Raw genomic sequence first — 14,943 nt, 5'->3', positions numbered from 1 at the left:
CCACCTTTCCCCTTTGGTAACCATAAACTTGTTTTCTAGATTTGTGAGTCTCTTTCTGTTTTGGAAATAAATTCATTTGTATCATTTTTTTTTTGACTCCGCATATAAGTGATATCACTTGATGTTTGTCTTTGATTTACTTCATTTAGTATGATAATCTCTAGGTCCATCTGTATTGCTGCAAATGGCATTAATTCATTCTTTTTTTATGGCTGAGTAATATTACATTGTATATGTGTATCACATATTCTTTATCCATTCCTCTGTCGATGGACATTTAGGTTGCTTCCACGTCTTGGCTATTGTAAATAGTGCTGCAATGAACATTGGGGTGTGTGTATCTTTTCGAATTGTGGTTTTCTCCAGATATATGCCCAGGAGTGGGATTGTTGGGTCATATGGTAGCTCTATTTTTAGTTTCTTAAGGAACCTCCGTACTGTTCTCCATAGTGGCTGTACCAATTTACATTCCCACCAACAGTGCAAGAGGGTTCCCTTTTCTCCACACCCTCTCCAGCATTTATCATTTGTAGACTTTTTGATGCTGGCCATTCTGACCGGTGTGAGGTGATACCTCATTGTGATTTTGATATGCATTTCTCTAATAATTAGCGATGTTGAGCATCTTTTCATGTGTTTTTTGGCCATCTGTATGTCTTCTTTGGAGAGATGTCTATTTAGGTCTTCTGCCCATTTTTCTATTGGGTATTTTGTTGTTGTTGTTGTTGAGTTGTATGAGTTGTTTGTATATTTTGGAGATTAATCCCTTGTTGGTTGCATTGTTTGCAAATATTTTCTTCCATTTAATCCATTTCTTAACCCTTGGCTCTGTTGTGGTGGTGGGTTGGAGGAGCAAACTTATTTTTGCACTTATTAATGATTTGTAATTTGACTAGATTCACTTGTCCTGGTCAGCTTCCTCATCCACCAATCTACATTTGCCAGGTCCTACCTGCTTTACCAGGAAAATCTTGAGGGTGAGAAGGTAAAAACTGCTCCTTTTCCATTAAGCCTGTTAGGACAAGCCTTGCTTTTTTAGATTCCCCTAGGCAATTAGTGACTTCTGTCAGTTATGCATCCTGAGCACACTGTTCTTGTCTGGAAAACCTTTCCTACTTACTCACCTTTACATCCTTAGTAACTGATACAGTGCCTGGCAAGTAGTAAGCACTCAGTGGGTATTTGTTAACTGAATGAATTAATATGGTCTCATGTAGAACGCCCAACTCTACATGAATTTAGTTCATGTTTGTATAATATTTATCTTAAGCTTGAGTAGTAGAATAAAATTGGGTCAGAAAACTTCTAAGTTAAGCAAGAAACTTAGCAATCATATATGTGTGATTGAGGGCTGTAGTGGGACTTGGTCATTATAAGACAAAATGGACCCTTATCTGAAAAAGGTTAATTTTGTTAATTTCCTCTGCAAGAACACAGTTAAAGAGAAAGAATGGGTACCTGGCCAAGCAGCAGCTGGTGCATCTGTTGATAAAGATGTGTGTATTTTGGGTTGGTCGTAGTAGTGCAGGCCAAATGGGAAAAGCAAATCAGTCTTCCTTTTCCCATTTTTAATAGCAAACTAATTTCTGAGTGTGAAAACATTTCTGCAGCTGCCACTAAAATTGATAAATATTTTTCTAAATAAATAATATATTTCAGAAACAAACTTCTCATTTTAACAGCCAACATATTTCTGGCTGTTGTATTTGCTCACAAACATTTCAAACTTAGAAATATTTATTTTAAATATCTTGGAGATACCAGTGTTTGGAATTTTGAAGACAACAAATCTTTCATCAGTGGGGAAATGCTACCCAACAGAAATGTTTAAAAACGCACGTACAGTTATGTTACTTGAAACACTTGACAAAAATACTGTTATAATCACAGTGAGATCCTGCACATATTTTCCCAAACGTTTCAGTCATTTCAGAGTTTTGCCGGTGAATATGCAACCATTTTGGCCACAACTCAGTAGGACTAGTTCAGCTTTGTAAATTTAATAGAATTCCCCCATCTTCTCCATTCCTTCTTTCCTCCAGAATAGTTTGGGACCACAATTCCTCTGAAGCCTTAAAAATCCAAGATAAAAAATCATTACAAATAGAAATAGGCATTTTACCTTAAAATACGTCTAGGAAGACATTTGAGGGCAATTCAGTTTTTTTGTGGCCAAGGATTCTGGCCATTTGGGGAGAAAAAAAAATCTTGTCAAAAGTGGAAGGGAGGGGCTTCCCTGGTGGTGCAGTCGTTGAGAATCCGCCTGCCAATGGAGGGGACGTGGGTTTGACCCCTGGTGCGGGAAGATCCCACATGCCGCGGAGCAACTAAGCCCGTGAGCCACAACTACTTAGCCCGCGTACCACAACTACTGAGCCCGAGTGCCGCAACTACTGAAGCCCGGGCGCCTAGAGCCCATGCTCCGCAATGAGAAGCCACCACAATGAGAAGCCCGTGTACTGCAACGAAGGGTAGCGCCCACTCGCCGCAACTAGAGAAAGCCCGTGCACAGCAGCGAAGACCCAAGACAGCCAAAAATAAATAAATAAAATAAATAAATTTATTTTTTTTAAAAAGTGGAAGGAAGGGGAACAGTTCAAATGGAGATATCAAAGAGGAAATTGTAACATTTTAAAAATACCCTGTGACTCGGGAACACCTGAATTTCAAAATTATTTTTATTTTTATATGTGTGTGTATTAAAAAGCATCCTTGTCGGAGGCCTGGCAGGGCTTGGAGACCCGGCCGGCGCGTGGCAGCAGCCCGGGAGCCTGAGGCCGGGGCGTCGTGCGCAGGCGCTACCCAGCTGGGCCGTGAGCCGGCTGAGGCCTCGGCTGCGAGGCCTTCCCGGTGAAGGTTGGGGCTCTGCGGAGCAGAGCGGAGGCTGCGCCCGGCCCTCGGGCGGGGTAGAAGGCCGGCGGGCCCGCTCCCCCGCGATGTGGAAGCAGCGGCGATGATGGACACCCTAGAGGAAGGGAGCTTCGCGCTGTCCATCTCTTCCGCCTCTGATGCAGAATTTGATGCTGTGGTTGGATATTTAGACGACATTATCATAGATGATGAGTTCCAATTATTACAGAGGAATTTCATGGACAAGTACTACCAGGAGTTTGAAGACACAGAAGAGAATAAGCTCACCTACGCACCTATTTTTAATGAATATATTTCTTTGGTTGAAAAGTATATAGAACAGCTGTTGGAGCGGATTCCTGGATTTAACATGGCAGCTTTCAGTACACTCTACAGCACCATAAAGATGAAGTGGCCGGTGACATTTTCGACGTGCTGCTCACGTTTACAGATTTTCTGGCTTTCAAAGAAATGTTTCTGGACTGTCAAGCAGAAAAAGAAGGCTGGGGACTGGACTTAAGCAGCGGTTTAGTGGTGACTTCATTGTGCAAATCATCTTGTATGACAGCTTCCTAGAACATCTGCGGCCCTAGGTCCCACTTCCAGGTAATGGGATCTTTCTAGACATCACCAGCCCAGTAGACTGGGAGAGGCTTGGCTAATGATGTCAGAAGAATACATCTTGGAATGACTGATTCTGTTATGCAACTCTTCGTTAATGTTAAGTATTGATGGGTCAGAAGAAAATTACCTGACCTTCCTGGGACGTTCTTGTCTTCAGTAACCCTAGTACTCCTCCCTGCGTAGACACCTCTCTCAGGAGCGTCTGAGTCTGGCTCCTGCATCAAGCCCAAGTCCAGCATTCCACCCAGGGGGCACTCCCCCAGCATACATGTTGGTGTGTCCATGTTGGAAGAACCCACCATCACCAACTCTCTTGGCCCAGCAGGCCTTGCATGTCCCACCAGGCTTTTTGTGCACTCACAGCTTTTTATATGGGTCAGAGTTTCAGTCCTGCAGCCTCAATGGGCTTTTTGACTGGGAGTGTTTATCTAGGGTTTAACTCAAGCTAGCTGCCCATCCCAAGATTTCTGAAACTCCTACTATCACAGCTAGTCTCGGCTGTTGGAATCAATTTAGAGAGTTGTCCTTTACCTAAAAGGTACTTGAGAAAATCAATTCCTACTCTTACATGTACAGTCCTTGTATCACTTCACTGTCTTCTACTGGTCCCAATGTAGTCCCATTGTTTCTATAACTCTCGTTTATGTGTTTTTGAAAACATATTTTTATAGATGAATACTCAGGCTAACCTAGTGGATATAATCTTGGAACTTCCATGATTACTCACTTCAAGATCAAAGTATTATATGCTGTGTGCTTTTTAGCTGTTGGTGCTATGAAAGCAAAAATGCTTTCTGTGTTGGTGTTCCTATTTTACTGGGCACCAATGAATGTATGCTGGAAGTAGTCTAAAAGGTTTCCTTTTCTTAGAGCATGTTAGTGCTTGTGCAGGTTTGCTTAAAACCCTTTCTATGTAAAACAGCTCCTTAGGTTTTCTGTTGGTGTAGGGGCTCTGCACTTCCTTCTTGCTGTCAAAATAATCCTACCAAGATAGTGTTCCACTGGTCTAGCTCAGTAGGAGATAGCAAACAGCTTTACTGGTCATCTGTCTGCTTGGATTTAGTACACTGGTTTACTACAATGTTTGATAGAACATTACTGACCGGAAAACATGGATGTCACATCTCTAGAAAGAAAAACTATAGTAGTTCAATTCCCAATGTGTACCTTTGTTGTTTTTTGTTGTTGTTTTTATTTTTATTTTTCAAGTAAAAATAAGAATCTCTACTGACTTTTCACTTGGCTGTTCTGGATTTAAAGGATGAGCTAGCTGTAGGCTGTGTGTTTTTCTGTACCAATGTAGCGCTTATTAAATACTTTTGTACCATGAGTAAAATTTCAGGTGTTTTGCAGAAAAAAAGAAAAAAGCATCCTTGTTAAATATACTTTCTGGGACTTCCCTGGTAGCACAGTGGTTAAGAATGCCAATGCAGGGGACACAGGTTCGATCCCTGGTCCAGGGAGATCCCACATGTTGTGGAGCAAGCCCATGTGCCACAACTACTGAGCCTGCGCTCTAGAGCCCATGAGCCACAACTACTGAGCCCACGTGCCACAACTACTGAAGCCTGAGCGCCTAGAGCCCATGCTCCACAACAAGAGAAGCCACTGCAATGAGAAGCTCCCGCACCGCAATGAAGAGTAGCCCCCGCTCGCTGCAGCTGGAGAAAGCCCACGTTCAGCAACAAAGACCCAATGCAGCCAAAAAAAAAAAAAAAAAGTGTATATATATATATATATATATATATATATATATATATATATATGTGTGTGTGTGTGTGTGTGTGTGTGTGTGTATATATATATATATATATATATATATGTACTTTCTGAGTTATGGTTTGCTTGCTTATTTGGTTATTTAGTTTTTTAATTTGTTCATTCCTTACTTTATTCACAAAGGATTTAAGATGACCGCAACAAATATGTATAAGAAAGGTATTATATGTCAATAAAAAGTAAAAACAAAAAACAAGACAAAGGCCAGGGAAAAACAGACATAACTTTGACTGACATAATTGCTACGATTTGACCTCAGAGTTAGCTCTGTGTTTCTGGACATCCAAGGTGAAAAAAGGAACACTGATTATATGGTTCTTATTTTCAGAAAGGAAAACAAGAACAGAAATAATATAGAAACAACCACAAAAAAACCCAACCTGTAAAAAAACAAAACAAAACAAAACAAAACCCAACCTGTGTTTCCAAGGAAATGAAGTATTTTCCTAGCATTAAATGGTTAAAAAAAAGAAAAAAAAAAATTTAATGGAGGCTTCCCACAGGGGAGCTGAGAGTTGTAGGAACAGTGTCCTCCATAACTTTACTCCAGTTTGTTCATTTGTTCACTCTTTTACTCTTTCCTCAAACATTTATTATGTACCTACTCTGTGCCACATACTGTGCTAGATGATAAAGATACAACAGTGAGCCAAACATAGTCCCTTCTCAGCACTCACAATCCAGAGAAGACCCAGGGCCAAAGGATCTGCTCCAAAAGAACAGGTAGGCTCAGTGGTGGAACTTGTGAGGATTGGGTTTCTCCATGTTGGCAGGCATTTCAAGTTGACATTCAGGACCTACAGCCTCTACTGTGATGCCAGGATGCTTGCAGTTTACTCCAGCGTGAAATGCTGGGAAGAGGCTAACAAGAACTAGGTGATCGATGGGAGTCAGGGCCCTAGCTGGTCTGGCTGGGCGCAGGGCGGAAGTTATTCCTGGAGTCAGGACCAGAGTAAGTGATCTGTTAGTCACACAGCTACTTCTTGGGGAAGAAGGCCAATCCACCTAAAGCCAGTTTCCTGAATGGCAAGCGGACCTACCTAATTGCTTGTTTCTTTTCACTGTTTGGAAAATGTAAACAATTCATATACAATGGTTTTAACAGCTTTTTGAAGATGTAGGTGATGTTTAAGGTGTCCTGTTTTCATTTTTATATGCTGGCATTTTACGGAACCTTCAGTTTTTGTTTGCCCTGTTGTAATGGGAGGGGACTTGGACAGGGAGAGAGAAAAACACCCCACAGAGCCTGGACTGCTGATCTTCAAGAGAGAGGAGATTGATGGGCAGGGAGTGGGGGCATGGGGGAGAGGCAGAGTAAGAATATATTCACCAAGAGTATAATCATTGAAAAAAATATATTCTTGAGTGCAAAGAATTCTTAGGAATATATTTTTCTTATGAATAATAGCAAGCCAATTTATGCCCTTTAGTACTTCCCCGCCCACCCTCTCCCTGTTCCACCTCCCACTAGAGGCATTGTTAATCCATTGCTTCCAGGCAAGACTCCCCATTGATTCAGGGTCTCCATGGGAATGAGGCTACAGGGGATATGCACTTAGTTCAAGAAGATGGGACAGGAACAAACAGAACCTGGCAGAAATGATAGAGTAAGTCACAAAGTCATTCACAGTGTTTTAGGGATGCTTCACCGTGTTGTCTACAAATTAAATCTCTTCCTAGAGCTTAGAACTGGAATCTGGATGTCTTCAAGCGACTTGACATGGAAGAATATTAAAAAGATCTCACTTACTGAAAGCACATAAATTTCATCTTCCACTAATAAATTTTTCTTTCTCACCAATGGAGAACAACTTGCATTTGTATCTCATTTTGTAATTTTCAGCATGCTACATGTTATCTCATCTTGTGCTACAGAAAGTCCGAGTTTGTTTAACTCACTTATTTGTACCCTCCTTTATTGTAGAGAAATTTTGAGTTAGTTTGCATAGAAACATAAAATTCAGTTGAATAGAAAAATAGATGAGGATATTGCAGTGAAGGAAAAATAAGAGTAGGTGCATAAAGCCGGTGGGATAGCACCTTGTTTTCCATAAAGTCATTTGTAGTTGCTAGATCCAGGCTATGCCAGCCAAAATAAAGAGAGGGAAACTTTGTTTATAAAAATAACATGGTCATTAGATTAAAAGAATAAATGCTCAGGATCACAGTTTTTCTTGGTACTGAGACCTGAGAATTTTCCACAGCTTGTTCTCATGAAAGGAACACTATGTGGCTTACAGACTGTCTTCCTGAACTCCTGTGTAAGAAGTACAATGGTAGGTCTCTCTTGACTGCTTCCTATAATATCCTGCTTGGTAAGGTTTATGGGATTATGCCAGAATACGTTTTAATAAAAGCAGTTCTCTAGGGGGATAAAACAATGCAGTTCAGGTTCACAGCTCCCTGATGGCTGGACAGGAGCCAAAGACCACATCCAGGAATGGGTGGACGTTTAGTCTTTCAGGCGTTCCTCCAGGAATATTATTTCTTGTAATCCAGGGTTTTTAAATGCACAGCAGAGAACTTCGGGTTAGATTCTTTGGCAAGAACCCGAAAGTGTGAGTTGGCTCAGACAAAATCATTTCACAGTTGAAGAAACGGGACCTTACAGAGGCTGATGATTATCCAAGGCTTTGAGGTCAGTGGCAGAGCTGGGACCAAGGCCAGATTCTTCTGACTTTTTTTTTTTTTTTTTTTGACTCTTAAGTCTAGGGCTCTTTCAACCATTTCATCTCTCCTCTCTAACCTAAGTAGAATTCTATTACAATTTAAAAATGTTAAGAATGGAATTTCTTAATGATGTTTTGTTAAATATCATATTTGCCACTTACCATAAACTTTATTAATAACTTTTGATTCATAATGGGTCAACAGATGGTAAAATAGCTTAAAATCTGCAAGTGTAAAATGATCTGGGAAGAGGAAATCAGTTAAGATACCTGTTTTAGAGAATCATTTAATGTATTGTTCAATAAAATAATTAAAAGTTTGGTCTGGAAAAAAAGGATGACTATTTCTAACATCTGTAATGTAATCCTACTTAGATGTTAACTTTTTAAAAAAATTAATTTATTTTTGGCTGCATTGGGTCTTCATTGCTGCACACGGGCTTTCTCTAGTTGCGGTGAGCGGGGGCTACTCTTCGTTGCAGTGCGTGGGCTTCTCATTGTGGTGGCTTCTCGTTGCAGAGCATGGGCTCTAGGCACGTGGGCTTCAGTAGTTGTGGCTCATGGGCTCTAGAGCGCAGGCTCAGTAGTTGTGGTGCATGGGCTTAGTTGCTCCGTGGCATGTGGAATCTTCCCAGACCAGGGCTCGAACCCGTGTCCCCTGCATTGGCAGGTGGATTCTTAACCACTGTGCCACCAGGGAAGTCCTAGATGTTAACTTTTTAGAAGAATGAAACATTAGCTATAGAGCTGAAGTCCCGCCCTCCCACTCCTTTGCCCTCTACCCTGAAGTTGTGGGTATCACTCCCAAGCGTGTTTCTGTTCTTTTACCATATATGTATGTGTGTGTTTAAAATTTACATAAAGTACATAAATGACTTCATAGTGTATCAATCCTTTTGGACTTGCTCTGCCCTCCACCCCTGAACATTTTAGTTTTGATATTTAACCTTGCTGATACTGGTCATTCATTTTAGCTGTGGAATAGTCTTCCCTCGTATGACTCAACTACAGTTTATCCATTCTCCTACTGATGGGATTAGACTGTTTCCAATTTTTCTGCTATATATAGTTCTTCCATGAACATTCTTGAACATAAGTCCTTATGTCCATGAGCAATTTTAGAACATTTTTTAGTTGGCAGAAATTTATTAAGTCACCAGCTGTTGCTACTCCTACCTGAGCATCAGTCACATCCTGGGTCCTCCTGGGAGATCCTTGCACCCAAAATGCTGTTTGGGTCAGCATTTGCAGCCAGTGCTGATCCAGTCTTTGTGTACCTTCAATGCCTTCCAACTCCTTGGTAAATTGGTAAATTTTATGTTATGTGTATTACTACAGTTTTTTAAAAATGAGATGGAAAATTATTTTCAACCTATAGTCTATATCCACCTAAAGTATTAATCAAGTGTCCGGGTAGAAAATAGTCATTTCTTGACATGCAAGTCTCCAAAAAATTTATGTCCTATGCTCTCACTCTTAGAAAGCTACTGGAAAAGTTACTCCAAAAAAATAAGACAGTAAAACAAGAAAGAGGATGGGAAGTATTCCAACAAAATTGAAAACTAAACTAAACATGAGAAAAACTCCAACTCCTTTCTGCTTGGTTTGCTCAGGTTCTCGACTAGGACCTGTTCCAAGAACCTTTCATTTCTCAAGGACCCTACCCTTCCCTAGCTCCCTCACACCTAAGAGATGATCTGACTTCTTATTTTCCTGAGAAAAATGAGGTCATCTGATGAGAGCTCCCTCGATCCTTCTCTCCCAAACTTCTCAGCATTTCCACTTAGACGAATGGTGAACATGTGCAAATCACAAATTCTTTGTGGAATGAATGGAGGTAGGAGTTTTTTTTTTTTTTTTTTTTTTTAAGTTCTCAGACCCCCAGATTGGAACTTTGTCTTGCCGGGAGCTACACCCTCTTCAAAATCACTAATTCAAATACCCTCTGACATCAGCCTCCAGTTCTTCTAGCTTAACATCCAAAGTACTCTCACTGTGATGGTTCTTCAGTTTCCCTCAGACACCAGTCTGTGTGCTCCTTCATTCTATCTGTTCACCTCTTCCTGTTTTCACATCCCCTCTTTCTATGTCATCCTCCCTGCAGCTCCCACCCTGGACCTCTCTCCCAGAGCCCTACTTTTTCCTGCTCCGACCCGCTGCATGGCGGTCATCCTGGCAATTTCTCCTTTCGTTTTCCTGTGTTCAGTGTCTAATCCCCGTTTTTCTCATGTTTAGTTTAGTTTTCAATTTTGTTGGAATACTTCCCATCCTCTTTCTTGTTTTACTGTCTTATTTTTTTGGAGTAACTTTTCCAGTAGCTTTCTGAGAGTGAGAGCATAGGACATACATTTTTTGAAGACTTGCATGTCAAGAAATGACTATTTTCTACCCGAACACTTGATTAATACTTTAGGTGCATATAGACTATAGGTTGAAAATAATTTTCCATCTCGGTTTTTAAAAATTGTAGTAATACACATAACATAAAATTTACCAATTTAACTATTTTTAAGTGTAAAGTTTGCTGGTGTTAAGTACATTCACATTGTTGTGTAACAACCGTTACCACCGTCCATCTCCAGAACTCTTTTCATCTTGCAAAACTGAACTCTATACTCATTAAACAATGGGTTAATTTAATTCAAAGTTAATTAAAACAATTAATGTCCCACACACCCTCCCTCACCCCTGGCAACCACCATTCTATTTATGTATCTATGAATATGAATACTGTAGGTACCTCATGTAAGTGGAATCATCAGTATTTGTCTTTTTGTGACTGTCTTATTTCACTAAGCATGGTGTCCTCAAGTTGCAGCCATGTTGTACTATGTGTCAGAATTTCCTTCTTTCTTAAAGCTGAATAATATTCTGTTGTATATACATGCCACATTTTGTTTATCCATTCATCCATGGATGAACACTCGGGTTGCTTCCACCGTTTGGCTATTGTGAATATGGATATATAATGTGAATTATATACTGCTATGAATATGGGTATATAATAATCTCTTTGAGACTCTGCTTTCAATTCTTTTGTGTATGTACCCAGAAGTGGAATTGCTGGATCATCATATGGTAATTCTATTTTTAATTTTTAAAGAACTGCCATAGTGTTTTCCATAGCAGCTGTACCATTTTTACTTTCCTGCCAATGGTGTGAAAGTTTTCCAATTTCTCTACATTATTTTCTGGGTTTTTTTTGATAGTAACCATCTTAATGGGTTTGAGGTAGTATCTCACTGTAGTTTCGATTTGCATTTCCATTCTGATTAATGGTATTGAGCTCAAGTCCTGTGCCCATTTTTAACTGGGTTGTTTATTTTGTTGTTGTTGAATTGTGGGAGTTCTTTATGTATTATGGATATTAACTTCTTATCAGATACATTATTTGTAAATATTTTCTCCCACTCCATGGGCTGCCTTTCACTCTGTGTCCTTTGATGAAAAGAAGTTTTAAATTTTATTGTAGTTCAATTTATTTTTTCTTTTGTTGCTTGTGCTTTTGGAGTTATATCCAAGAAATCATTGCCAAATCCATTGTCATGAAGCTTTTGTCCTATGTTTTTTTCTAAGAGTTTTATAGTTTTAGCTCTTATGTTGTTTTCCCGGAACTTTTAAGATATTCCTCACTGTCTTCTGTTGTCCAATATGGCTAATACAGAAGTCTGATGCTATTCTAATTCTTGTTCCTTGGTGTGTGGTTTGGTTTTTGTCCTCTGGGAGATTCTTTATTCTTGCTATTCTGAAATTTTGTAACCATGTGTTTTACCGAGGGTATTGGGCACTCATTGTGCTCTTATGTTTGTCCTTCAGCTCTAGAAAATCTTCTTGTATTAATTCTTTGGTAATTTTCTCCCTCTGTTTTCTCATTTGGATGTTAGATCCACTGGATTGGCCTTTAAGTTTTATATTTCTTTTCTGTTTTTCTCCCTTTTGTTTATGGGAGATGTCCTTATTTTATTTTCTAACTCTTTTATTGATCTTTAAAAATACAGCACTTAAATATTTTTTCATAGTGCCCTGTTCCTGTCTTATTGCCTTGCCAAACTCCATCTTCCTGGTTCTGACTTGATCCTGTTGGCTTAGTTTCCCACGGGACATGAAGCATTTACTTTGAAAAAAAGTGGAGTATGCACAAGTTACCTGGCTTCAGAACTGATGTCTGATGTACGTCTGAAATGTCAAACCTGGACTCCTGCTTTGCCCTCAGACCTGCTCCACCTGCAGCCTTCTCTGGCTCAATTCATGGCTTCTCCATCCTTCCTGTTGCTTACGTCAAAAATTTAGGAGTTAGTTTTTATTCTTCTCTTTCTCCTATGACATATGACATCGAATCGGTCAGGAAGCCTTGTTGGTACCATCTCCAACATATATTCAGAACCTGGCCACTGACCACTTACTCCTTCTACTTCTGCAGGCCTGGTCCCAGCCATCATCACCTGGATTACTGTAATAACCTTTTCCTCCCAGCATTTTATTATGAAAATTGTAAAATATACAACAAAGTTGAAAGAACTTTACACAAATAGCTGTATTCTCAACACCTAGATTCCACCCTTAACATTTTACCGTGCTTGCTTTCTCATTTATTACCCATCTGTCTATCCCTCTGTCCATCCATTCTGTGATAACCTTTTAACTAGTCTCCCTGCTTCATTCCTTGTCCCATGTGTTGTTCCCACACATCAGTCCAAATGATAATTTTGAAACATAAGTCAAATTATATCTCTCCTCTACTCAAAACTCTGCTATGGCTGCCCATTTCACTATTACTAACTCTGTAGACTTTGTAATCCTCAAAAGGAAAATTGCCTTGGTAATTTTCAGATTCCTGTGGAATTGTGAATTCATAGTGAGTTTCTGTGTAGTATTACCATTGTATCACTGAGGATGGAATTGACTTTTGTCTTTTGGAGGAAATAGAGCAAACGGTAGTGCTTGCTTGTTCAGAGGGCTATGATTAAAATCTTTAAGCATTCATTCCTGCCAAGGTAGTTGTCTTGCATTTTGCTTTCCATTTCAGCATATGGTGGGTGTGGATATTTATAAACAAGACTAAGTCTGATTTTACAAGGGCTTTCCAAAATTAATTCTGTCCCATAGAATATGACTTTTTGCTTTGATATTGTTAAAAATCCAATGGTTAAAGAAAAAGCTAGTGAAATGTGTTAGCAGCATGCAGAACAAAACTTTAAAATATATCTCTTGTTATATAGTGCATTGTCATGTGAAGGTGTAAAATGGAAGAAATGTTGATTCTGTTTGTAACTGATATGGTGAAGCCTTTTATAAGCTTTAAAATAGAGTTCACCTTATGGCGTCGTTTCTAAAAAATTTCAATTATCAGTTTCATTTTTTATTTTTCTTTCCTATATTTGCTGGTTCCTCGGGGTTCCTCTTTTGTGTTTGTTTTGATCTCTTCCTTTCATTCTTGGAGGCTCTCCTTAAATGTCTCATAATCTTTGGCTGTCCAGTCATATTCAAGAGTGAGGAATGAAAAAGCCAATCAGTGGAATTTCACAGCTGGGTGATTTGGCATGGAACTGACTTTTCTATTGAGGAATCCCAAATATCAATCTCTAGAGGTCTTTTCTAGGGACTTTACTCTCTCCAGAAAAGCATCCTCTGAAATCCCACCTGTGGGTGGAGCAAGGGATCGGGGCATGCGTCTGGCTCCAGCGCTCGTGGAGAAGGTGGGGTTGGTGAGGGCTGGAGGTCCCCCTGTTGAGGTGTATACTTGTCTAAAATCTTGCTATCGGTCCTGATCTTCAGCACACTCAGACTTCTGTCTCATCCTCAACTTCTGTAGTAATTCTTGCCACCAATCCCAGACCTCTCTGGGATTCTTTAAAGATAGGGGTGGAGAAGCTAGAGTTAATAGGAAAGCCAGGAATCTTTGGTAGCAATTTAGGGACAAAGTAATGGGGTCACGGGCAGATGTGATGGCAAAAGGAATGAAGAGATATATATGGGGAAAAGCCCCCAAACCATTGCCAGTACTTGTAACTTAAAGATCTCTCTAGGTTTTTTGGGAGACTGGTGACATGGTAGTAATGAAGGCAGGGAACTTTTGCTGGGGGTATTATGAGCTTTAAAAATTGGAGGGTGGGGTGCAGGGGCAGAATTTCTAGGTTAAAATGAGCTGATGAAAATTAAAAATAATTACTTCCTGAGTGCATGCTTTCTAGAGTTGTGCTGATCTATTAACACATCCAGTTTTGTGGCTTTGGACGTTTTTATCCTTAAGTTTTTTTACTCTACGTTTTAATATTGTGATTAGCTTTTAATTTTTACTGCTGATTAAGAAATGGGATAATCCTGATAAATTCATTTCACAGATTATAGTAAATACAATTTATATACTGTAGTACATCTGCTATAGTAAGCATGCAATAAATGTTCGTTGCTACTGTAGTTTTTAGTTTCATGTGCTTCACTGAAATCCTTATAAGATATGTATCCCTTTCTATAGCAGTGGACCCTGCAGTTCAGAGCATTTGGGACTTGGTCAAGGCCAACAGAAAGCTCTTTTAGGGAAGTGGTTACATTTACTTAGAATGCTGTTGTCATGGTTGAAGTGGGTGGTTTATCAGTACAGTTGGAATTGGCTGGGGAGTGACACTGCTTTGTTGTGAGGTAGCAAGTGCAGCAATGTCATATCCAGAGAATTGCTACGTGTTTGTGTTCCAAAAGTGTGGTGAATAGTTAGGATTGATTGTTCTGGCATTTTGTGGTGATTATTAGAAAAATAAATTGCCTAAAAGGAGATAGAAGAGTGGATCTTAAAAATCAATTGATCTGGGAATTTACACCAATTGCTTCTGGTCAAATGATGATGAAAAGGTAAGTAATAACAGAGTTAGGAAAAGTTAATGGGAAAAAGATGGAGAAGCTTATTATGGCAAGTGTGTCACCAGCTTTCTTCTGTGAGCTTGGAGGCAGATCAGAGTTAACAACTGTCAGTTGCGAGGACAAGCTCTATAACCTAACAGACAAAAGGGAGATCCTTTAGAATTCC

The 14,943-nt window shown here is 39.7% G+C and overlaps 1 protein-coding gene and 1 pseudogene across 18 annotated transcripts in view; both read left to right on the top strand.

The window, feature by feature from the left end:
- Positions 1-14,943, top strand: part of SYNE2 (spectrin repeat containing nuclear envelope protein 2) — a 319,482-nt gene that overhangs the window by 31,472 nt on the left and 273,067 nt on the right. The window lies entirely within an intron of this gene.
- Positions 7-9,756, top strand: LOC309650885 (ADP-ribosylation factor-like protein 2-binding protein pseudogene; annotated as a pseudogene). Its single transcript has one exon. The product of its transcript is annotated as an ADP-ribosylation factor-like protein 2-binding protein pseudogene (transcript).

This window comes from Balaenoptera physalus (assembly GCF_965194825.1).
Source record: "Balaenoptera physalus genome assembly, chromosome: 2".
Lineage (NCBI taxonomy): Eukaryota > Metazoa > Chordata > Mammalia > Artiodactyla > Balaenopteridae > Balaenoptera > Balaenoptera physalus.
The sequence above is the reverse complement of the archived record's forward strand: the minus strand, read 5'-3'. Positions and strand labels throughout refer to the sequence as shown.